The sequence below is a fragment of the Neomonachus schauinslandi genome, chromosome 12 (genome assembly GCF_002201575.2).
Source record: "Neomonachus schauinslandi chromosome 12, ASM220157v2, whole genome shotgun sequence".
Taxonomy (NCBI): domain Eukaryota; kingdom Metazoa; phylum Chordata; class Mammalia; order Carnivora; family Phocidae; genus Neomonachus; species Neomonachus schauinslandi.
In genome coordinates, this window is record NC_058414.1 from 11568645 (window position 1) to 11594270 (window position 25626).

The following is a 25626-nucleotide window of genomic DNA, read 5'->3' on the forward strand; positions in this document are numbered from 1 at the left end:
TGCAAATCTGTTGAGGCTGTGTATCACCAGCCCCAGGTTGTCACGGCGTAGGCTCGCTTCCTTAGAAAGCACACTGTGGTAGGAAGAGCACAGGCTTTGGGATTGGACACGTGTATGCTTGAATTCCAATTCTGACAGCAGTTAGATTTTGTACATTTATGCACTTAGCCATTTATTACTACAGTACACTTTATTAAAGGACCTACTGTGTGTGGAGTGCTGGAGAGATACTGGCGCCACATTGCTCTAGGAAATGAGCGCCTGTCCTCAAGCAACTCTTAGCATAGTGAAGGAGATGGACATTGTGACAAATAGACTGCAGTGTGACTAGCACAAAAACTGAGATATATGGAGGTCTTCCTATTATCCACGTGAGGAAGAAATACCCTTCACTGGACAGAAGTAGAGGATGAATGTGAGCTTACAATTGGACATTGGGCTGAGTGGAGGACACTAGGTGTTTGTTAACTGACAGAGGATTGGAAAGACATGGTGCATCTGAAAGTGTGTGAATTTCCCATCCTTAGCACAGGGTGGTAATGAGAAGAGGTGGGAGATAAGGGTAGAAAGGCAGACATGGGCAAGATCATGAGATTGTGGGGGCTTTATAAGCCATGCTAAGGAGTTTATAGTTACCCTACATACAACAAAACCACTAAAGAGTTTCATGAAGGGAAAAGCCATGATCATATTAATATTTTAGAAATATTTCTCTGAATGAAGTATTTGAAGGAAGAGAGGAAAGTTAAGATATTATTGCAACAGTTTGGGTGAGAGAAGGCAAATTTCTAAACTGAAGTGGGAATGAAGGGGAGAAGTGTGAAGTTAGGTATCCAGAGTAGCAGATCTAGAGACAAAGGTTTGAGTGCAAGTCATTTATTTGGGAGAATATAGAAATAAGATAGTAAGCTGAAGAAGTGGCAGAAAGAAGGAAGCCAAGATACATAGCAAAAATGATTCGGTTACCACTGTGGACTTGAGGCTGAATTTTACTGAGAACCTGTGCAGAGTGTGTTAACTGTTGTCCCATGGTGGGGGGGCGGTATTTATTCACAATTCTCATTTGTCATTGGTGGGAAGCTCTCCTGAGGGCATTAGCTCGCTGATACTTTAGGCCCATCTTACACATATGCAGAGGAAACTTCTGAAAAGATAGAGTACTTTAGGCAGGGAATTGTGAGCACTTGAAACCAGAAGCCATTGATGTGCTCAGGAATAATAAATGTCAAGGAGATACAGGCAGGGCATCAACAGTGTCTGCAAAAGGAGGTGACAAGTTAAGAGGCGGAATGAATAAAGCACTGGACTCAGGGCACCTGGGTGGCTCAGTCAGTTAAGCATCTGCCTTCAGCTCAGGTCATGATCTCTCAGCAGGAGATTTCCCTCTCCCTCTGCCTGCTGCTCCCCTTGCTTGTGCTCTTTCTCTCTCTCTGTCAAATAAATAAATAAAATATTTAAAAAATAAAGAGTTGGATACATGAGATAAAGGAGAGGGAATAGTCTAAAATAATTTTCAAATTTCTCATGGGAGTAACCAGAAGAAAATTAATTTTAATTAAGTCCTGAATGAGAGTAAGGAAGAATAGAAGATTGAGGATAAAAAAATGAATTTGGAAAGTTTCTTAAGCCCTGTGAGTTTTAAGTTCTATTTTTGAAATATAAAATTACCTGTATAGTCACTATTTGCAGATGACATCTTACTGTATGTAGAAAACCCTAAAGATTCCACCAAAAAGCTACTATGACTGAAAAATAAAATCAGTGAGGACATAGGATATAAAATCAATACACAGAAATCTATCGCATTTCTATACACTAATAATGAGGCATCAGAAAGAGAAATTAAGAAAGCAATCCCACTTACAATTTTGCCAAAAATAATAAAATACCTAGGAATAAGCTTAACCAAAGAGATGAAAGACCTGTGTTCTGAAAACTATAAAACGCTGATGAAAGAAACTGAAGATGACACAAACAAATGGGAAGATATTCCACGCTCATGGATTGGAAGAACAAATATTGTTAAAATGTCTATACTACCCAAGAAAATCTACAGATTTAATGCGATCTCTATCAAATACCAATAGCTTTCTTCACAGAACTAGAACAAATAATTTGCATGAAATCACAAAAGACCCTGAATAGCCAACACAGCCTTGAAAAAGAAAAACAAAACGGGAGGTATCACAACTCCAGACTTCAAGTTATACTACAAAGCTGTAGTCATCAAAACAGTATGGTACTGGCACAAAAATAGACACATAGATCAACAGAGCAGGACAAAATGCCCAAAAACAAACCCATGGTCAATTAATCTTTGACAAAAGAGTCAAGAATATGCAAGGGGAAAAAGACAGTCTCTTCAACAAATGGTAAAGGGAAAACTGGACAGCAACCACTCCCTCACACGATACACAAAAATAAACTCAAAATGGATTAAGGTCCTAAATGTTAGACTAGAAGCCATAAAAATCCTAGACGAGAGCACATACAGTAATTTCTGACATTGGCCATAGCAACATTTTTCTAGATATGTCTCCTGAGGCAAGGGAAATAAAAGCTAAAATAAATTATTGGGACTACATCACAATAAAACACACACACACACACACACACACACCAGCACTTCTGTACAACAAAGGAAACAATAAAACTAGATACCCTACTGACATACCTGATAAAGGGTTAGTATCCAAAATATATGAAGAACTGATACAACTCAATTCCCAAAAAACAAATAATCCAATTTAAAAATGGGCAAAAGACATGAACAGACATTTCTCCAAAGAAGACATCCAGATGGCCAACAGACACATGAAAAGATGCTCGACATTACTCATAATCAGGGCAATGCAAATCAAAACTACAATGAGGTATCACCTCACACCTCTTGTAAGGTAATAGTACATTGTATGTTAACTAACTGGAATTTAAATAATAACTTAAAAAACCCAAACACAAGAAACAACAAGTGTTGGCAAGGATGTGGAGAAAAAGGAACACTCGTTGGTGGGAATGCAAACTGGTGCAGCCACTGCAGAAAACAGTATGGAGATTCTTCAAAAAATTAAAAATAGAACTACCCTATGATCCAGCAATCACACTACTTGGTATTTACCTAAAGAATACAAAAACACTAATTTGAAAGGATATGTGCACTCTTCTGTTTATTGCAGCATTATTGACAATAACCAAATCATGGAAGCAGTTCAAGTGTCCATTGACAGATGAATGGATAAAGAAAATGTGGTATATATAATACAATGGAATATTATTCAGCCATAAAAAAGAATGAAATCTTGCCATTTGCAACAACATGGGTGGAGCTAGAGAGTATAATGCTAAGCAAAATAAGTCAGAGAAAGACAAATACCATATAACTAATACCAATACCAAATAGCAAATAACTATAAAGATCAAAACGAGGGTTACTAGAGGGGTAGTGGGGGGATGGGTGAAATAGGTGAAGGGGTGAGTACACTTATCATGATGAGCATTATGTATAGAATTGTTGAATCACTACATTGTATACCTGAAACTAATATAACACTATATGTTAACTATACTGGAATTAAAACTAAAAACTTAATTTAAAAAAATCTGTTATGGTGTTGGTATAAGGAGGAATTGATCCAATATTTATAAAAAGCCCTATTCAGTACCTAGCATGAAATTAATGTTCAGTAATAAGTAATATCTATTCTTTGCTTACTATGTGAGGAGATACAATTTTACATACTTAATGTAATTTATCCTGTTTAATCTATAGAAGTTTAAGGTGCCATTATTATTCCCATTTAACAGGTGAGGAAACTGAAACTTAGGAGGTTAAATAGTTATGTTTAAGTGGTTATTATAGCAATCCACTGTGTTTTGCAAGAACAATAATAGAATTTTCTAAGATTATGCTAATATTTTCATTCATCTATTTGTCTATCCATCCATCATCCTTTGCTCACAAGGATTTACTGAGTGCCAACTATGCACCAAGCATTTCTTGGCACCTGAAATTTTGCCACTGTTGAAGTTCTCCTTCATAGAACAATATAGTACAAGCCTTGTTCCTCTATATAATAACCTTTTGAATTTTTAAAAAAGATTGATTTATTTGAGAGAGAGAGATCACACGTGTTGTAGGGGAAGGCAGAGAGAAAGGGAGAGAGCCTTAAGTTGACTCTGCACTGACCATGGAGCCCAACATGGGGTTTGATCTCATGATCCTGAGATCATGACCTGAGCTGAAACCAAGAGTCCGGCACTCAACTGACTGTGCTGCCACCCAGGTGCCTCAATTACTTTTGAGTTTTTATTTTTTATTTTTTTTTTATTTTATTTTTTTTAATTTTTTTTTAAAGATTTTATTTATTTATTTAACAGAGAGAGACATAGCGAGAGCAGGAACACAAGCAGGGGGAGTGGGAGAGGGAGAAGCAGGCTTCCCGCGGAGCGGGAAGCCCGATGTGGGGACTCGATCCCAGGACCCTGGGATCATGACCCGAGCCGAAGGCAGACGCTTAACGACTGAGCCACCCAGGCACCCCACTTTTGAGTTTTTAAATACAGCTATTAAAGTGTCTAGTAGAGAAAGTGTGGTTCAAAGAAGAAAATGAGTGGAACTTGACTGTACATAGAGCTATTTCTTACCTTGCTCAATAATTTCATCTTTGTAATTTCATTTGATCCTCTGGATATGAAAAAATAGGCAGTGTTAATCTCATTTCAAAGACTGATAATTCTTAGGTCAGGTTCCCCAGGAAAGAGACTCTGAGACAGATTTAAGTGCAGGTTATTTATTTGGGAATGCTCCTAGGGACAAAACCTATAAAGCAATGAAGGGGCAAGATTGGCAGAGGGAGAATTTGAACAGCAGTGCAATTGTGACAGAGGCTTCAATTAATCCCATAGGGGCTTTCTGGAGCTGAGATGGTTCATTAGAAATATTCTGCATGAAGTAAGAGGGTCCAGCCTTTGGACTTCCAGTGTCCATTCATGGTATGTGGACTATCTCCGGGTAAGGGGAATAATCTGGATAACCCTCTATGCTTGGGAGGAATTCCACAGGAATGATGGCTGTGAACTGCTGCTGGCAGTGTTGTGGTCTTCAAGTTGGGATCTTGGATCTTGGTGGCATGTAACAGTATCCTTTACACTCATGGTGAGAGAAACTAAGATTTGTCCATGTTCAACAGTAAGTGTCAACTCTTCTTTGCACGCAAATGCCTGTGTTCTCTCTACTATCATGTGAACAAAACTGGAATTTTTAGTTCAATAGGATTAAAGCAGGATCATGTAGCTGCAGAAAAAACTAAAAATGGATTTGGACTGAATTATTAGAATTAGAAAAGCCAAAACTAGTCTGAGGAACAAGACCAAGAAAGAATATCATTGATGAAGACTGCTTGAAGGAACCTGTAGTATTTTGACCAAATAATGAGGACAATGTGTAAGCCAAATTCAGATACTCCAGTGGCCTCCCTCTGAAGAGGTATTAGAACCATAGAATCATATACTTTCAGAGTTGAAGGAAGTTCAGAGACAATCTAATTAATTTGTGTCCCAAGTCTTCTTTTCTTGGTCAGTGAGTGTTCAGCTTCTTTATGAAAGCTTTTGGTGACAGGAAACTCATCAGCTCCTTGACAGAATAGTTCCACTCCTCAGAAAGTTTTCCTTTACATTGAACCAAGGCTGTTTCATTACATTCATTATCACTCATTGGACTTGTTCTCTTCTATACATTTAATACTCCTAGTACCCATGCTAATTGACAGTCCTTAAAATGTTTGAAATTGGTTCTTCTACCCTGTTAAACTAATGACTGTCTGCAGGTTATCTCCAAGCTTTGTTTTCTCTGACTCTTCTCCAATACCTGCATTACTTATATGATTTTGATATTTTGAATGGATAACAGAAAGTACATGTGAAATTAGTATGTAACAAAAGCCTATCATGTTAAATAGGAAGTCTCCCAGAACAGTAGAGAATGAGCCAAATATAATACTTTAAAATTCCATTTGGATATATCACCTTGCAAATCATTTAAATTAGATTAAGAAAATCTAAGGGCTATCTGATGTCCCAATTCTATTATTTCCATTGTTCTCCTATAAATAAGATATAAAGAGTTTTTCCTCTTTTTTTTTTAAAGTTGGTATTTACATGCTAACCTGAGTTTATATATAGTTTGAATATTAGTTCTCAATTCTCAATGAAGGATTCACCTTCTAATGTAAAAGAAAACTTTAAGCCCATCCTCTTGTATGAAGGGATTTTTAAGATGCTTTTAATGTATCTGTTACAGAGGCCTCAGCAATGGTTTTGGCTATAGGACAACCAGCCATATTTATTTATTTATTCATTGACTCCTATGTGTTGCTTACTTATTATATAATCAGGCTCTATTCTAGTTGCTATGCGTGAAAAGTAAGTGGAACACTGCCCTGAGAGCTAAGCTATGGTGTGATAGAATTCATGTGAGAATGGAGGGGGAGTTGGAGAGACCCTCGCAGAAGGCATGACCTCTGAGTTAGGCCATCAAAGTTGAGCTGATTTCCTTACATGGAAGATTAAAGAAAATGAATAGAATCATTGCATTTCATAGAGGGAAAATTTTTAGAAACCATCTATCTAAGCTGTATTGTTTAAATGATGAAACTGAGGCTCAGAGAGATTAATTGATTTCTTCAACGTCACCCAAATTGTGGTAAAATAGGATGAGAGACCAAAAACACCCCAGTTATTTGTATACACTAACAATGAAAATTTCAAAAGAAGTTTAGAAACCAATTCTGTTTATAATAGCATCAAAAAGAATAAAAAACTCAAGAATAGACTTAACCAATGAGGTGAAAACCTTATACGTTGAAAACTACAATATGTTGCTGAAAGAAATTAAAGACACAAATAAATGGAAAAACATCTCATGTTCACAAATTGGAAAAATTAATACTGTTAAGATGTCAAGACAACCCAAAGTAATCAAATGATTCAGTGCAATTCTTATCAAAATGCCAATTTGCAGAAAGAGAAAATTCATCCTAAAATTCATATGGAATCTCAGGGGACTCCAAATAGCCAAAACAATCTTGAAAAAGAAGAACAAAGTTGGAAGTCTCACATTTCCTCACTTCAAAACTTACTACAAAACTACAGCAACCAAAACAGTACAGTACTGGCTTAAAGACGGAGACCTAGACCAACAGAATAATAGAACAGAAAGTCCCCAAATAAGTCTTTGCATATATGGTTAGATGATTTTTGACAAGGGTGCAAAGACCATTCAATGGCAAAAGGGCAGACAGCCCTTTCAGTAAATGGTGCTGGGAAAACTGGATATACACATGTAAGGAAATGAAGCTGGCTCCTTACCTTACACTTTATACAAAAATTAATTTAAAGTGAATCAAAGACCTAAACATAGGAGCTAAAACTGTGAAATGCTTAGAAGAAAACAAAGGGGGAAAATTCATGAAATCTGATTTGGCAATGATTTGTTGGATATGACACTGAAAGCTACAGGCAACAAAAGAAAAACATAGATAAATAAATTGGATTTCATCAAAATTTAAAACTTTATGCATCAAAAGATCATCAACAAAGTGAAAAGGTAGTCCACAGAATGGGAGAAAAAAAATATTTGCATACCATATATCTGAGAATAATATCCAGATGATATCCAGGGTAATAAAGAACTCTATAACTGAACAACAATAACAGAACAATAACCTGATTAAAAAATGGGTAAAGAGGGCTTACAACTTCCAGTCTGACATGTAAGAATTTGGAGATCAGTACTTTGTATTAACAATAACTAAAAAGTTGAAGACACTGAAAAACCAGCTCTTCTTAGATCCATCAGAGCAATGCAGTCACAGGGCAGACTGCTGCTCCTAAAATTGGACAGATGGGGGATACAGAGAATCACAACTCACCAGAACAGAAACCCATAAGCAGAAACCTCTGTTGGAAATAGTACCAGGGTAGGAAAACCTAAACTGCAACTGGCCAATTGCTGGAGGTTCAGGGTAGACAAGTCTGTGAGTTAAAACTCTGGGGGGTAGGTGCTTTTTTGAGTTTTACCTCCTGGAGCTCTACCGGGTTCTCATGGTGAGTATCAGAGAAAACATGCCATTTAAAAACATACCAGAGTGTTCTTTTCTTTGGAAAGAGGGCTGCCCTCAAAAGAATCTATTTTACTAGAGTCTAAACTATTGGGATTTATCAGAGCCTAGCCACCTTGGAGAAAGGGAAATACCCAACTCCAGCTTATTCTAGCCTTCCACAAAAGGAGGGGAGAGAAATCTTGCATTCCAGCCCCCACCAGCCTCCCAAATTTGGGAGGAGGATACCCAACTTCAGCCTCTTACAGACATTTTGTCCTACCCAAGGCAGGGAAAAATTGAAAGGTACCTTTGGAGTTTACAGCCCAGGGGCACACATTCACTGGAAAAATTGAAAGGTACCTTTGGAGTTTACAGCCCAGGGGCACACATTCACTGAAAGACTGAATGACTAGAGTTAGTCATTTCACTAAATCACAGGACTATAAAATACTTCCCCTCTCCCTCACTTTATCATCACATTACTAAAGGGTTATTTACCTGAGTTCTTTTCACATGGTGCATCATATTCTGCTTTCAAAAACAACAACAACAACAACAAAACAACACGTCATACAATAAGGCAAAAAACACGGTTTGAAGATATGGAACAAGCATCAGAACCAGACTCAGATATGGCAGGGATGTTGAAATTGTCAGACTATAAATTTAAAACAATTGTGATTAATATGCTAAGAGCTCTATTGGAAAAATTAGACAAGATACAAGAACAGATGGATAATGGAAGCAGAGAGGTGGAACTCCTAAAAAAGAATAAAGAAATACTAAAGATCAAAAATGCTGTGAAATAAATGAAGAATGCCTTTGAAAGGCTCATTATTAGACTGAAAACACCTAAGGAAAGAATCTCTGAGTTTGAGGATATATCATTGGAAACTTCCAAAATTGAAAAGCAAAAGGAAAAAAGCCTGAAAAAAATGAAACAGAATATTCAAGAACTGTAGGACAACTACAAAGAGAACATATGCATATTGCTAAACTAGGAGGATAAGAAAGACAGAAAGAAATGAAAACAATATTTGAAGCAATAATGACCAAGAATTTACCAGATTGCCATCCGGCACTCTTATGGACCGAATTGTGTCCTTCTCCAAGTTCATATGTTGAAGCACTGACCTAATGTGAAAAAGCATATAATGAAGTAAATAAAGGTTAAGAGAACTCATGAGTGTGGGGACATAACCTAATGGGACGCATATCCTTGTAAGAGAGGAATAGACACTAGAGATCCTATCTTTCTTTCTTCATGCTTGCACAGAGATGAGTCCATATGAGTATATATAGAGAAAGCAGCCATCTACACGATGGGAATAGAGGTGTCACCAGAAAGCAACCCTGATGGCACCTTGATCTTGGAATTCTAGCATCAGAACTGTGAGAAAACAAATCTTTCTTGTTTGAGCTACCCAGTCTATGTATTTTGTTGCAGCAGTCTGAGCAGACTAATACAAACACCAAACCTCAGATCCAGGAAATTCAGAGAACATCAGGTAGAATAAATGCCAAAAAAAATTACACCTAGGCGTATCATATACAGACTGCAGAAAATCAAAGATAAAGGAAAAATCTTGGAAAAAAAGCCCAAAGTGGGTGGGTGGGGGCACCTTACCTATAGAGAAGCAGAGATAAAAATTACATTCAACTTCTTTTTAGAAACCATGTAAATGGGGCGGCTGGGTGGCTCAGTTGGTTAAGCGACTGCCTTCGGCTCAGGTCATGATCCTGGAGTCCCAGGACCGAGTCCCGCATCGGGTTGCCTACTCAGCAGGGAGTCTGCTTCTCCCTCTGACCCTCCCCCTTCTCGCTTTCTCTTTCTCTCAGATAAATAAATAAAAATCTTAAAAAAAAAAAAAAAAGAAACCATGTAAGCAAGGAGAGAATAGAGTGAAATTTTTAAAGTGTTGAGAAATTTGAATTTCCCTGATGGCTAATGATGATTAATTTTTTTATGTGTCTGTTAGCCATTTGACATTGAGAGGTGTCTGTTCATGTCTTCTGCTCATTTATTGACTTGATTGTTTTGGGGGTGTTGAGTTTGAGAAGTTCTTTATAGATCTTGGATACCAGCCTTTTGTCTGTAGTGTCATTTGCAAAAATCTTCTCCCATTCCGTGGTTTGCCTCTTTGTTTTGTTGACTGTTTCCTTTGCTGTGCAGAAGATTTTATCTTAAGTCCCGAAAGTTCATTTTCACTTTTGTTTCCCTTGCTTTTGGGGACGTGTCTTGAAAGAAGTTGCTGTGGCCGATGTCGAAGAGGTTACTGCCTATGTTCTCCTCTAGGATTTTGATGGATTCCTGTCTCACATTGAGGTCTTTCATCCATTTTGAGTTTATCTTTGTGTATGGTGTAAGAAAATGGTCAAGTTTCCGTCTTCCATATATAGCTGCCTAATTTTCCCAGCACCATTTATTGAAAAGACTGTCTTTTTTCCATTGCATATTTTTTTCCTGCTTTGTCAAAGATCATTTGACCATAGAGTTGAGGGTCCATATCTGAGCTCTCTATTCTGTTCCATTGGTCTGTGTGTCTGTTTTTGTGCCAGTACCATGCTTTCTTGGTGATCACAGCTTTGTAACCACATTGAGATACCACCTTACACCAGTTAGAATGGCAAAATTTGACAAGGCCAGAAACAACAAATGTTGGAGAGGTTGTAGAGAAAGGGGAACCCTCTTACACTGTTGGTGGGAATGCAAGTGGGTACAGCCACTTTGGAAAACAGTGTGGAGGTTCCTCAAAATATTAAAAATACAACTACCCTATGACCCAGCAATTGCACTACTGGGTATTTACCCTAAAGACACAGATGTAGTGAAAAGAAGGGCCATATGCATCCCAATGTTCATAGCAGCAACGTCCACAATACCCAAACTATGGAAAGAGCCGAGATGCCCTTCAACAGATGAATGGATAAAGAAGATACAATGGAATATCATTCAACCATCAGAAAGGATGAATACCCAACTTTCACATCAACATGGATGGGACTGGAGGAGATTATGCTAAGTGAAATAAGTCAAGCAGAGAAAGTCAATTATCATATGGTTTCACTTATTTGTGGAACATAAGGAATAGCATGGAGGACATTAGGAGAAGGAAGGGGAAAAGGAAGGGGGGCAATTGGAGGGGGAGATGAACCATGAGAGACTATGGACTCCAAGAAACAAATTGAGGGTTTCAGAGGGGAGGGGGTGGGGGGATGGGTTAACCTGGTGATGGGTATTAAAGAGGGCACGTATTGCATGGAGCACTGGGTGTTATACACAAACAATGAATCATGGAACACTACATCAAAAACTAATGATGTACTGTATGGTGACTAACATAACATAATAAAAAAATAAAATAAAATAAAAGAGCTGGCAAAAAAATAAAATAATTTTTATAAATAAAGCAACAAAATAAAAAAAAAAAACAGCTGGCTCTTGCAATAGTGTTTCTTTCAGTCCTAGAACATGGACATATCTTCACTTGTTCATCCTGCTTATTTGATGTGTCAGTACAGTGTTAGTGATGAGATCTTCAGATTTTTAATTTAACATTTCTAGGATTTTTTTAAGCCTTTGGTTTTATGCATGTGCCTGTGTGTGTGACTGGATGCCATTTTTCTATTCTCCTCTATCTCTGGATTTATCTTTATTGTGGTAAAATATACATAATAGAATTCACCATTTTAAGTATATAATTCTGTAGCATGAAAGAGATTTCTATGAATTGCTTGACCATCAACAACACCTCCAGAACTTTCTAATCTTCCAAAAATTGAACCTCTGTGCCCATGAAATGCTAGTCTCCAATCTTCCCCTCTCCCCAGCTCCTAGAAACCACCCACCATTCTACTTTCTGTTTCTATGATTCTGACTGCGTTAGGTACATTACATAAGTGGAATTGTACAATATTTATCTTTTTGTAACTGGCTTATTTCCCTTAGCACACTGTCTTCAAGATGCATCCATGTAGCATGTTAGAATTTCCTTTCTTTTCAAGGCTGAGTAATAGCATACTGCATGTATCTATCACTTTTTGTTCATCCATTCACCCATCAATGGACACTTAGTTGCTTCCACATTTAGGCTATTGTGAACAATGCTGCTGTGAACATGAGTGGACAAATATTTGTTTGGGTCCCTTTTTTCAATTCTCTTAGGTATGTACCCAGAAGTGGAATTGCTGACTCATATGATATTCTGTGTTTAATTGTTTGAAGAACTGCCATACCATTTTGCACAGCAGCTGTACCATTTTATGCTGCCAACAGCAATGCATACAGTTCCAATTTCTCCACATCTTCACCAACACTTGTAATTTTCTGTTTTCTTTTTTGATAATAGCTTAACATAATGGGTGTGTAATAGTATCTCATCATGGTTTTTATTTGCATTTCCCTAATGGTTAGCAATGCTGAGCGATTTTTCTTGTACTTATTTGCCATCTGTATATTTTCTTCAGTGAGATGTTTGTTAAAGATCTTTGACCAGTTTGTTAATCAGGTTTTTGTTTTCATATTGTTGAGTTTTAAAAGTTCTTTGTATATTTTGGATAACAGTCCTTAAGAGATGTGTCTTCTGTAAATATTCTCTCCCAGCCTGTGGCTTAATTTCTTATTCTCTCGATATTGTCTTTCCCAGAAAAGAGGTTTTTAATTTTAATGAAGTTCAGTTAATCAGTTTTTTCTTTTGTGGATTGTGCCTTTGCTGTTGTATCTAAAATGACATCACCACATTCAAGGTCATCTAGGTCTTCTCCAATGTTATCTTCTAGAAGTTTTATAGTTTTCCATTTTATATTTAGATCTATGATCCATTTTGAGTTAATTTTTGTGAAGGGTGTAAAGTCTGTGTCTAGATTCACTCTTTTGCAAGTGGCTTTCCAGTTGTTCCAGCATCATTTGTTGAAAAGACTATCTTTGCTCCATTGTACTGCCTTTACTCTTTTGTTGAAGATGAGTTGACAGTATTTATGTGGGTCTATTTCTGGCTTTCCATTCTGTTCCATTGATCTATTTGTCTGTTCTTTTGCCAATACCACACTGCCCTGATTACTGTAACTTTATAGTGAGTCTTGACATTGGGTAGTGTCAGTCTTCCATCTTTGTTCTTCTATTTCAGTATTGTGTTGACTCTTCTGGGCTTTTGCCTCTTCATATATATTTTGGAATCAATTTGTTGATGTTCACAAAATAACTTGCTAGGATTTGGGTTGGGATTGCATTGAATCTATAGATCAAGTTTGGAAGAACTGGTATCTTTACAATATTGAGTCTTCCTATCCATACACATAGAATATCTCTTCATTACTTTAGCTCACATGTGATTTCATTCATCAAAGTTTTGTGGTTTTTCTTCTGTAGATCTTATACATATTTTGTTAGATTTATACCAGAGTATTTCATTTTATGGGGTGCTAATGTAAATAGTAATGTGTTCTCCTTCTTCATTGCCAGTGTCTAAGAAAACAATTGAATTTTGCATATTAACCATGTATCCTGCAGCCTTGCTATAATCACCTATTTGTTCCAAGATAGTTTTTTTCTTGATTCTTTTGAATTTTCTATATATGTGATCATGTTTTCTGTGAACAAAGATAGTTTTATATCTTTCTTCCCAAACGTATACCTTTTATTACCTTTTCTTATCTTAGAGCATTAACTAGAACTTCCAGTACTATGTTAAAAAAGAGTGCTGAGAGGGGACATTCTTGCCTGGCACCTGATCTTAGTAGAAAAGCTTGAAGTTGCTCACCCTTAAGTATAGTATTATCTGGGGGCGCCTGGGTGGCTCCGTCAGTTGAGCATCTGCCTTCAGCTCCGGTCATGATCCCAGGGTCTGGGATCAAGCCCCACATCAGGCTCCCTGCTCAGTGGGGAGTCTGCTTCTCCCTCTGCCCCTCCCCCTCCTCTCCTGCTCTGTCTCTCGCTTTCTCTCCCTCTCAAATAAATAAATAAAATGTTTTTTAAAAAAGCATATTATGTGTAGGTTTTTTGGAGACATTATTAAGCTGATAAAATTCTCTATTCTTAGTTGTCTAAGAGTTTTGATCATGAATGGGTGTTGGATTTTATTAAATACTTTTTCGGCATCTTATTGATATGGTCACATGATTTTTCTTTTTTAATCTATTGATTGGATTTTCAAATGTTTAACTTGACTTGCATACTGGCATAAATCCCACTTGTCACAGTGTATAATTATTTTTACATTACTGGATTCAATCTGCTAATATTTTGTTGAGAATTTTTTGCATCTATGTTCATGAAAGATTTTGGTCTAAAGTTTTCTTTTCTTATAATGTTTTTATCTAGTTTGGCATTAGACTAATGCTGGCTTAATAGAATGACTTAGGATGTATTTTCTCTGTTTCTATAATCTGAAAAACATTGTAGAGAATTGGTATCATTTCTTCCTTAAATGTTTGGTAGACTTATTTTATCAATATGCATATAATGCTATAAATTTCTCTCTAACCATTGCTTTCACTGTATCCCACAAATTTTCATTTTCATTTAGATTAAAAAACTTTTTTAATTTCTCTAAAATTTCTTCTTTGAGCCATTTGTTCTTTAAGAGTGCATTGCTTAATTTCCAAATATTTTGGTTTTTGATCCATTCTTACAATCTTTTTCCTTTAATGTGTGTATTTAGAACATTGATTTTTAAGGTGATTTGAGATATATTTGGATAAATACCTACCATATTTGTAATTGTTTCTATTCATTGTTGTTGTTTTTTGCTCCTATTTTTGTCTTCCACTACTTTTCTGCCATTCGTGGTTTTAAATGAGCATTTTAAATGATTCAATTTTCTCTCCTTTCATAGTATATAAATTATACTTCTTTTTTACTTTTTTTCGTGCTGCCCTAGAGTTTCTTTTTTTTTTTAAAGATTTTATTTATTTATTTGTCAGAGAGAGAGAGAGAGCACAAGCAGGAGGAGTGGCAGGCAGAGGGAGAAGCAGACTCCCTGCTGAGTGGGGAGCCTGATGCGGGATTTGATCCCAGGACCCTGGGATCATGACCTGAGCCAAAAGCAGCTGCTTAAGCAACCGAGCCACCCAGGCATCCCTAGAGTTTCTAATAAACATTTACAACTAATCTAGTCCATTTTAAATAACATTATACTACTTCATGGGTAGTCTATGTACTTTTTTAAATTAACTTATAATGTATTACTTATTTCAGGGGTACAGGTCTGTGATTCATCAGTCTTGCACAATTCACAGCACTCACCATAGCACATACCCTCCCCAATGTCTATCACCCAGCCACCCCATCCCTCCAACCCCCCACCACTCCAGCAACCCTCAGTTTGTTTCCTGATATTAAAAGTCTCTTATGGTTTGTCTCCCTCTCTGGTTTCATCTTGTTTAATTTTTCCCTCCCTTCCTCTATGATCCTTTGTCTTGTTTCTCAAATTCCTCATATCAGTGAGATCATATGATACTTGTCCTTCTCTGATTGACTTATTTCGCTTAGCATAATACCCTCCAGTTCCATCCACATTGTTGCAAACGGCAAGATTTCATATTTTTGATGGCTGCATAATATTCCATTATATATAGATATACCACATCTTCTTTATCCATTCATCTGTTGATGGACATCTGGGCTCTTTGTATAGTTTGGCTATTGTGGACATTGCTGCTATAAACATTGGGGTGCAGGTGCCCCTTCGGATCACTACATTTATATCTTTGGGGTAAATACCCAGTAGTGCAATTGCTGTTGTAGGGTATCTCTATTTTCAACTTTTTGAGGAAGCTCCATACTGTTTTCCAGAGTGGCTGCACCAGCTTGCATTCCCACCAACAGTGTAGGAGGGCTTCCCTTTCTCTGCATCCTCGCCAACATCTGTTGTTTCCTGACTTGTTAATTTTATACATTGTGAGGTGGTATCTCATTGACGTTTTGATTTGTATTTCCCTGATGCCAAGTGATGTTGAGCACGTTTTCCATGGGTCTGTTGGCCATTTGGATGTCTTCTTTGCAGAAATGTCTGTTCATGTCTTCTGCCCATTTCTTGATTGGATTATTTGGTTTTTGGGTGTTGAGTTTGATAAGTTCTTTATAGATTTTGGATACTAGCCCTTTATCTGATATGTCATTTGCAAATATCTTCTCCCATTCTGTCAGTTGTCTTTGGTTTTGTTGACTGTTTCCTACAAAATATTCCTAATTCTTTTCTCCTACTCCTTGTATTATTGTTTTTATTCATTTCTCTTATATATAGACATACGTAAATATATACATGTATAATCAAATACATCATTGCTCTTAATATTTTGAACAAACTATTATCTGTTGACTCAAATAAGAATTTAAAAAATATTTAATTACCTTTATATATTCCTCTTCTGATGCTCTTTCCTCTTTTATATAGATCCAAGTTTCTGACCTATACCATTTTTCTTCTTTCTAAAGAACTTCTCTTAACATCTCTTGCAAGGCAAGTCTACTGGCAACAAATCCTCTCAATATTTGTCTGAGAAAGTCTTCCTCTTTCACCATTGAGGAATTAATTTCTCAGAATACAGAATTCTAAGTTAGTAGGTTTTTTTCTCTCAACACTTTATTATTTTTTAAAATTTTATTTTATTAGGTCATGTTAGTCACCATACAGTACATCATTAGTTTTTGATGTAGTGTTCCATGATTCATTGTTTGCATGTAACACCCAGTGCTCCATGCAATATGTGCCCTCCTTAATACCCATCACTGGGCTAACCCATCCCCCCACCCTTTCCCCTCTGAAACCCTCAATTTGTTTCTTGGAGTCTATAGTCTCTCATGGTTCATCTCCCCCTCCAATTGCCCCCCCTCCTTTTCCCCTTCCTTCTCCTAATGTCCTCCATGCTATTCCTTATGTTCCACAAATAAGTGAAACCATATGATAATTGACTTTCTCTGCTTGACTTATTTCACTTAGCATAATCTCCTCCAGTCCCACCCATGTTGATATGAAAGTTGGGTATTCATCCTTTCTGATGGTTGAGTGATATTCCATTGTATATATGGACCACATCTTCTTTATCCATTCATCTGTTGAAGGGCATCTCGGCTCTTTCTACAGTTTGGGTATTGTGGACGTTGCTGCTATGAACATTGGGATGCATATGGCCCTTCTTTTCACTATATCTGAGTCTTTGGGGTAAATACCCAGTAGTGCAATTGCTGGGTCATAGGGTAGCTCTATTTTTAATATTTTGAGGAACCTCCACACTGTTTTCTAAAGTGGCTGTACCAACTTGCATTCCCACCAACAGTGTAAGAGGCTTCCCCTTTCTCCACAACCTCTCCAACATTTGTTGTTTCTGGCCTTGTCAATTTTTGCCATTCTAACTGGTGTAAGGTGGTATCTCAATGTGGTTTTGATTTGAATTTCCCTGATTTGCCATCTCTTTTAAAAAAGAATTTTGTATTAACTTTCCTGTTGAATGAAATTCTATTCCAAATGCCAGCAAAGTGAACCCAACATTCATCTGGAAAGAAAAAAATAAACAATGGAATAGTCCAGAAAATGTTGAAAAAGAAAGAGAAGTGGTTGGGGATTTACTCAGCCCACCAGTGACAATCACATGGTGCTTTGAACAATTACAATAAGGAAGATAGTGTTACTCTGATGCATAAGGTGGTCGAGAAACACGGGCGATCACACACACAAAAATGTCCTTAATACACAGTTAAATCTGTTTAAAAAATCTGTTAAAAAAATCTGTGAAAGCAAATGAAAGAAAGCACAAAATATTAACAGAAATTATCTGTAGTTTGTGGCTTGCCCATGAGTTTCATATTCATCTGCAGATTGGTATTTTGTAAGTTTTCAGCAATGATTGGTACGGATTTTGAAATCAAGAAAGGGCATTCATTTTCAAAAAAGAACAGACACAGAATGCTGCCAGGCCCAGGAGAGCATGAGTATGCTTTTTGGAAAGGCCCTGCATCAGTCTTGCCTGCCCCGAGCAGCTCTGCGCTGCTCTCCCCATGCTCTTGCTCCCACAGTCAACTCGATGTGTGGGCGGAAGCAGAATAAAATGCTGATCTTGAGGAAACGCCGTGAGATGCTATCGGGGAGAAGCTAAGAAGTAATTTTGAATGAAGACTGGAAGGATTTGTCAACAAACTGGAGGGAATCCAGAGAAGAACCAAGGAATGACTGAAGACCTGGGGCTGAGGCTGGCCTTGCAACCAGAGATGAAAAGAAAGTGTGTTTAACTTGGCAAGACTCTAAGTAGAGACTTAAAAACAGCATTGGAGCCCAATCAAACCTCCATTAACAACTGCCAGGCAGATCCCCATCCTAAGTGACCCTGAAAGGTCAAGACAGCCTCTTAAAATTTCCAGCACTTTTTAGTTCAACCTGAGGTTAGAGACCATATCTTCCACAGCACAGACTGCTCTTGCATGTGCGCCAGGAACCTGTCTTCCACGTGCATTAAGGAAGCAAGTACTGCGGACAGAAAGTGGGTCTCCAGGGGCAACTGCAAAGGGTCCCCATGACAGAAGGTGCTGACAGGGCCGGGATGGGCCAACGGCTTTCCCTGGGGTTGCACGACATAATGCTCTAACACAATGGTTGTCTGGGCTTCACTTTTCCAGCTTGTTTGTGTGTTTATGTGCAGAAACAACAAAGGGATGCTTAGTGTTTGATGGCAAAAGAGAAGCAGAGATACATGGAAAAAGTAAGGCCAAGGGAGTTGTGAGAGAGACCCAGGGAGGCACTGGGGGGAGAGAAATGAGAGGGGATAGAAGCTGCAGCCCCAAGAAGACAACAGGAAACCAGAAAGGAAGGAAGGTCAGAAGAGGCCATGGTGATCTGTCCTGGGGTGTCATGCAGTTGGAGATCTTGACTCATCAGAGCTGCTCAGACCGTTTAAAGAACAGAGATCCGTGGCAAAACAGCCCTGTTTATTTTTAATATGGAATTGTATTTTGGTAACAGAAAGGAAAAGAAGCAAGAGGAAATTAAGAATGGAGCGAGGGAACTCTGCATTGACTCTGGAGAGACTCTCTGAGAAGGGCTGTATTCAATGGCCTGTGGCTGGGCTGGGGCTGCTCTCGTTCTGAATTTGGGGAATTCATGATCTGGTTGCTCCACTCTGAGGCACTTAAACCCTGCCAGAGAGCACATGCTCTCTGTGTCATAGGGAAATACAGATTGCTGATGTTGACTCTAAGCATGGTATACCTATCCTCTCTACTGGAGATGCCCACATCTGAAGACCAGCTGAATTATTTGCTTGCTTTTGGGAGTCAGTTCTGGATTTAAGCATGATTCCTTTAAAAATGTGATGTATTTATTCATACATTTGCAATTAAATATCCCCATATTGGGGGTGTGTACTCGGTTATAGGGGAGCAATTCCCCAAACATTTGGGTACTGCTCCTGCAGACTAAGGCATATAACAGGGTTTCTCTGAGCACAGTGCTCAAAAAGAAGAAAAAAAAGAAGAAAGTCACAGAGAAGCCAAGGTTAGACTAAATGTATCTGCACATGAGAATCACCTGGAAACATTTAAGAAATACAGTCTTGGGATTTACCCCAGGACCCTTAAGTAGGAACTTCATAGTGAGACGTAGGAATCTGTATTTTTGAAAACTTTTTTTGTGTCTGAATTAGCATGGTGCACAATGGAATGAAGCATCTTCTCTTTCCTGCCTCTACTTGCTGAATATATTCTGAATATGATTCCCAATAAGAACTTCCTCAGTCAGAGCTCATCATGTCTTTCTCTGGCAACGGAAATGACGTCTTCCATACTGAGTTGGATGATTTCTCCTGACATTTGGATCACCAGATCTCTCTAATAACTCTGGAGTTTACACAGCTGGCTGTCCACTAGATGCAATTTGGAGCGTTGCTTGAACAAAGATGGCACGTTGATTCTATTGGTATTTTTCACCAGGTCAACCTCCATATGGTGAATTCACATGCAAATATGTCCCTTTTTTCAGGTGAACATTATCCTAAACATTTATAAAACAAGGCCGTTCAGCAACTCCTCTGAAGCCACCAGCCAATCTGTTTTCATGGCAGCTGTTTGTTGCATGAAAATACATTTGTTAACTTTTCTTTAGTAAATTTATGTTAGGGTGTCCTTGGGTGTTTGGCGGCAGGACAGGAATATGGAAGAAAGGAAGAAAAAGAATGGTGGAGAGGGGTTGGGGGTGGTGGAAATTCTAAACAATGCTCTTTGTCAGTGGGCCTCACTTTGGGTTAGTGCTCAGACTGCAGGCTTGAAGCAGAGGAAAGATGGCCATTGACTCATTGTCCCCAACTCTGAGTAAGACTTTTGACCTTTTGGTGTCTTAGTGAATGAACCCACATGGAAAGAAGCAGTGGGAAAAAGTAACATGATCAAGCTGGCCATGAGGTCTCCTAGGTAAATATATGATGATATTGGAATTGAGAGTGCTTGTGACCTTCTGTGGCTTCTTTAGTCTGGGGAGTTATAATTGCTGCAGCTGTAAGACAATCCTGTCATTTTGCTTTGTGGGGAGGAGAGAGCCTTTGATGTGTAACTCTGGGATCACTGTGGGAGCTAAGAAAAGACTAGTCATCTGGCCCCCGCCCATATTTCCAGTTCTCTGCAGAACAAGTGGCAAGAGGTTTCCATGGGATCGGTTTCTTTAAAAAGTTAATTTGATTGTACCCATTTTAAGTGCGCAATTGGAGGAATTTTGATGAATGTACACACCTGTATAACTACTGCCACTCAAGAGATAGAATCCGCTCTTCACCCCCCAAAAGTCTCCTTGTGCCCTTCCCAGGAATTCTCCCCCTGCTGTCAGCTCCTGGCAACACCTAATGTGCTTTTCATCACTATATGTTACATTGGTCTTTTCTAGAGACTTGTGTAGATGCAACCTCTTATGTATGTATCCTTTTATGCCTGATTTCTTTAACTCAGCTTGATGATTGTGAGATTCATCCATGTGGCATTTCATTGTAGGACAGTACCACAATGTGTTTGTCCAGTCACCTGTCCATGGACATTGGAGGCATTTCTGGCTTGAGGTTGTTGTGAATGCAGCTAGTCTGAACATTTGTCTGCAGGTCTTTGTGTGGGCATAGGTTTTCATTTCTCTTGAGTGAAGAGCTGGGGAAGGAACCATTGAATCATGTGATAGGTGTTTGGTTAACTATAGAAGGGTTTGGCAGTTTTTCAAAGCAACCGTGCTATTCCATGTCCCCACCAGTAGGGTATAAGCCTTCCAATTTCTCCATGTTTTCTCCAGCAGTTGTTATTGTCTGTCTTTCCATTATAGCCAGGTGAGACAATGTGCAGTGGGATCTCAACAGAGTTTTACTTTGCATTTCCCTGATGACTAAGGATGTTGAGCATCTTTTCATGTGCTTATTGCCCATCGGTTTTAGAAACAGAACTTTTTATTAATAAGGGAGAGCTGTCTACTACATGACATCTGTGGCCCCTTCCACACCAGCAGAGAAGATGAAGTTCTGTTTGCTGGTGTGGAGAGTGATCTTCTGCTTATTGCATGGAGTCGGCCTGGAATGTGGCCACCACGACCTCCTTGAGCCCTCACCTCTGCTCATGATTTCACTCTTCCTTCTGAGATCACCTGTGGCCTTTTAGCAACCTCCTTTCTCCTTCCAGGCTTCCCTCAGTGTTTGTCCTTGGATTCAACCGGTAAAAATATTTTTTTGGTAAAATCAATACACTCAAATCTGCTCTGGTTGATCCATTATGCACTGTCCCCATCTTTGAAGTGGCTCTTACCCTGATGATAAGAATCACAGCCTCCTGTAGTAGCTGCTAAGAAGCACCATCCACATTCCCTCTTTTTTGTACTGAAGCCTTCATTTCCCAACTGCCAGGCCTGTTGCTGGCTGACAGATCACAATGAAGTCCATGCCTAGAATTGCCCTGGGCCGGAAGGATCTGCCTTATCCCTGAGGAAATATTTGAAGGGCCATGTCAGCTTCAAGCTTCCTACGGGATCAGTTGAGCCCAAGGCTGCAAATGCATTAGAGTTCACCTTTTCTCTGCCCCATCCTGCTTCTGCCTGCATGCAAATCTTTTGTCTCAGAGTGTGTTTTCCTGGGTGTATTAGCTTCGTGTGGCTGTAATAACAAGGTACCACCAACTGGGTGGCTTAAAGTAACAGAAACTTATTCTCTCAGAGTTCAGAATGCCACAAGTCCAAAGTCAAAGTGTTGGCAGAGTTGGTCCCTTCTGGAGGCCCTGAGGCCAACCCTTTCCATGCCTCTCTTCTACCTTCCGGTGTTTGCCAGCAATCCTTGGCTTGTAGACATATCACTGCAATCTCTGCCTGTCCTCACATCACTTTCTCCTCTGCATGTTTTTAAAAGGACAATTGTCATTGAGTTTGGGGTAGGATTTACTACCAAGGCAACCCATAATGATCTCATCTCAAGATCCTGAACTTAATTACATCTGCAAAGATACTTTTCCCAAGTAAAAATAATATTAATAGGGTTTGGGCAGACATATCTTTTGGTGAGGGGCCACTGTTCAGCCAACTACACTGGGAATTTGACCTAGAGCAGTTGCTGACAGGGGGCTAGCAAACTTATTTTAATGTTCCTACATTTGGAAGATGGATCCACCACCAGCTGGCTGGCAATGGGTGAGTGGAGCATGCAGTAGTGGGGCGATCAATACTTAAACTTCTGCTGGCATTGAACTGGGATGGGAAGGAAATGCATTGGATAGGTGCCTCCAAAATTCAAAGAAAGTGGTAAGGACTGTGGAACCAAATGGATATTATATTGTGACAAGACAGCAAAAGCCTGAGAGTGATTAATCACCAAACTAAGATGAAATGTGAAAACCTTATAATATCACTGACAGCATAAAAAGATTCATCTTCTGAGGGGCACCTGGGTGGTTCAGTTGGTTAAGTATCTGCCTTGAGCTCAGGTCGTGATCCTGGAGTCCCTGGATCGAGCCCTGCATCAGGCTCCCTGCTCAGCAGGGCATCTGCTTCTCCCTCTGCTCCTCCCCCTGCTCATGCTCTCTCTCTCTCTCAAATAAATAAATAAATAAATAGAATCTTTAAAAAAAGACTATCTTCTGTAGATGGAGGGCAGAAAAACTGAGGATAAGTCCTGGGACTTAATTAAGGAGTAGCAGAGCTCCAGAGAAGGCTGGCTTCTTAATCTTGGCAAGTTTGCTATGCCCAGGGAAGAGCCCTGTTTGGGAAGGAGTGGGACTCTGGGGTTGGGATGCACTCAAAATCTGGAATTACCCCAGACTTTCTTGACACTTAGGGCCTACAGAAATGGCCACTTATCCATGTGAGAGTCGAGTCCTTCTCCCCTTGCTTGAGGGTAATTTGAGGTTTCTGCCTAAAACATCCCACACCCTTCCTTTAGGATCTGCTCCATATCACTTCCTGGCCACCAGACCAACCACTGGGCTAACATCACAACATAACAAGGCTGGGGAAGTGCTACTTCCATTAAAGGAAGTGAGGGACTGTATCTCCATAAAGCTGCAAGACTAGCCTACATGGACCAGCAAGAAACTGAAGGGTGTGTATGTAGCAGGATGCTGAGGGTACTTGCTCAAAAGGGATGCAGTTTACGTTTGGATAAGATGAGAGTTTCTCAATGTAGAAGTATTCTCTTGTGATGCAGGAGCTTTGCCCCAGCAAGGATCCTAAGAAACAGTACTAACACATTGCTATGACGGTTTCTGAGGCTTGGAGAAAGCAAGAGTCACACCAAGTGAAGTAGAAACCATGATCCTTTTGTCACACACATGGACAAAAAGATCAAAAAGTTCAGAGAAAAGGACATGCTGGAGTAAGGCCAGAAAACTCAGCCACCCATTCTGTTCCTCAGGACAACTTGAAGTTCATTCCCCAGAACGATAAGGAGCGTGCTGGCAAGAACTGTACAATATCTCTAAGAAGTACCAGGAGCCCTGCTGCTACAGAACGATGGTGGGATCTTGAAATAATAAGAGGACAGTTGGTGGGGCTCAACTGTCAGAAGCAAAGTGTCTGCTTGCATGTCCTCATGACATGGTGCTGGCCTTCCTACAGAACGTGAGAGAAAGGAGAGAGGGTATTCCAAGGGGAGGCTACCCTTTTAGCGATCTGACCTCAGCTGTCACTGCCACAACAGCCCATTTGTTGGAAGTGAGTCACCACTACTGGTCCACATTCAAGGGGAGGGGACACTGGGTCCACCTTTTGGAGGGATGGTTGTTAAAACACTTGTAAACATCTTCTTATCATTGTAACTTAAAAATCTGTGGGTTTAGATGTCGTAGTTCCTAAATGGGAATATTTTCACCAGGAGGCATGAAGCTGTAAGCTACAGCTGCTGCCCAGTCTCTGTTGGCCCTTGCGTCAGTAGATCAGAGGGCGAGGGAAGGAGCCGGCAACTTGGCCCAGGGAAGTTAGCCTGGTTATGAGGTGAGAAGGGGTGGTTGTTACTGAGTGGGGATAAGAATAAACACATGACCCACTGGGCCATTTCTTGATAGTCTCCTGCCCAATTTTGTCAGTCAATGCACAAGTGTAGCAACTGTGGCCTTAGAGTCTGAAAAATACCACCCTAGGTAAAGTCACCTAGAGTAGGAAGGTGCTAGCCATGGGTCAGGGGAATCTAGAATAGCTATAGAGGAGGGACATGATGAGCCCCAGTATAGGTCCTGAGACCAGATACTGAAGCAGGATTGTCTTCCATCCCATGGAAATTTGTGTATAATTCTCTCTGGAAAAACAGCCACCTAGGATTCTTCAGGAGATTTACCCAGGTGGGGTCCACTTATCACATGGAGGAAGTGCCCCTGGGTCACACAGTGGTGGGCTGTGGTGGATGCAGCGTGCATCCCAGACACACAGCCCCTCCTGGACTGAGGCCTTCATTCCTCCAGCTGCTGGAGCATTGCCTGCCTTGGCTAGCAGCCAAGTCTCTCTAGGAATGGCCCTTGGCTGACAGAGCAGCCTCGCTCACAGCTATTACCTTTGTCTCTGGGGACAACCCACACATAATGACTGGTCTGATGTGAGGGTACAAAGCCTGGCCCCTTGCTTCAGTTTGAGACATCTCTGAAGGGCCATCACAGCTCCAGAGCTCACCGGGGAATCCTCTGCAGCCTTGCTGCACTGCAGTTTCCCTTCTTCCCTTCACTCCCCTACAGCTGTTGCTCTCCCCAGCATATCCCCCATAGGTGTCCTGTCAGCTCATATAGATCTTAGTGCCCATTTCCCAGAGAACCTCACTGATGACACCACTGTTAATGTAGTGGTTCCTGTGCTGTGCTCTCACTTTGCATAGATCATCTCTCCAAACGTACTCAATAGGTCTATGACGTAGCTACTACCAGTATCCACATTGTACAGATGAGAAACCAGAAATCATCTGCCCAAGTTCAAAGACAGAGTAGATGGTAGTCAACTTTAACTCAGATTTGTCTCTAGAGCCTGAAGTCTTGGAGTTTACCTTTGAAGTTTCCTTATTTCGTGGTCCTGAGACTATGATATTATTTAGCATAAATATTTTGTCATATTTTGGA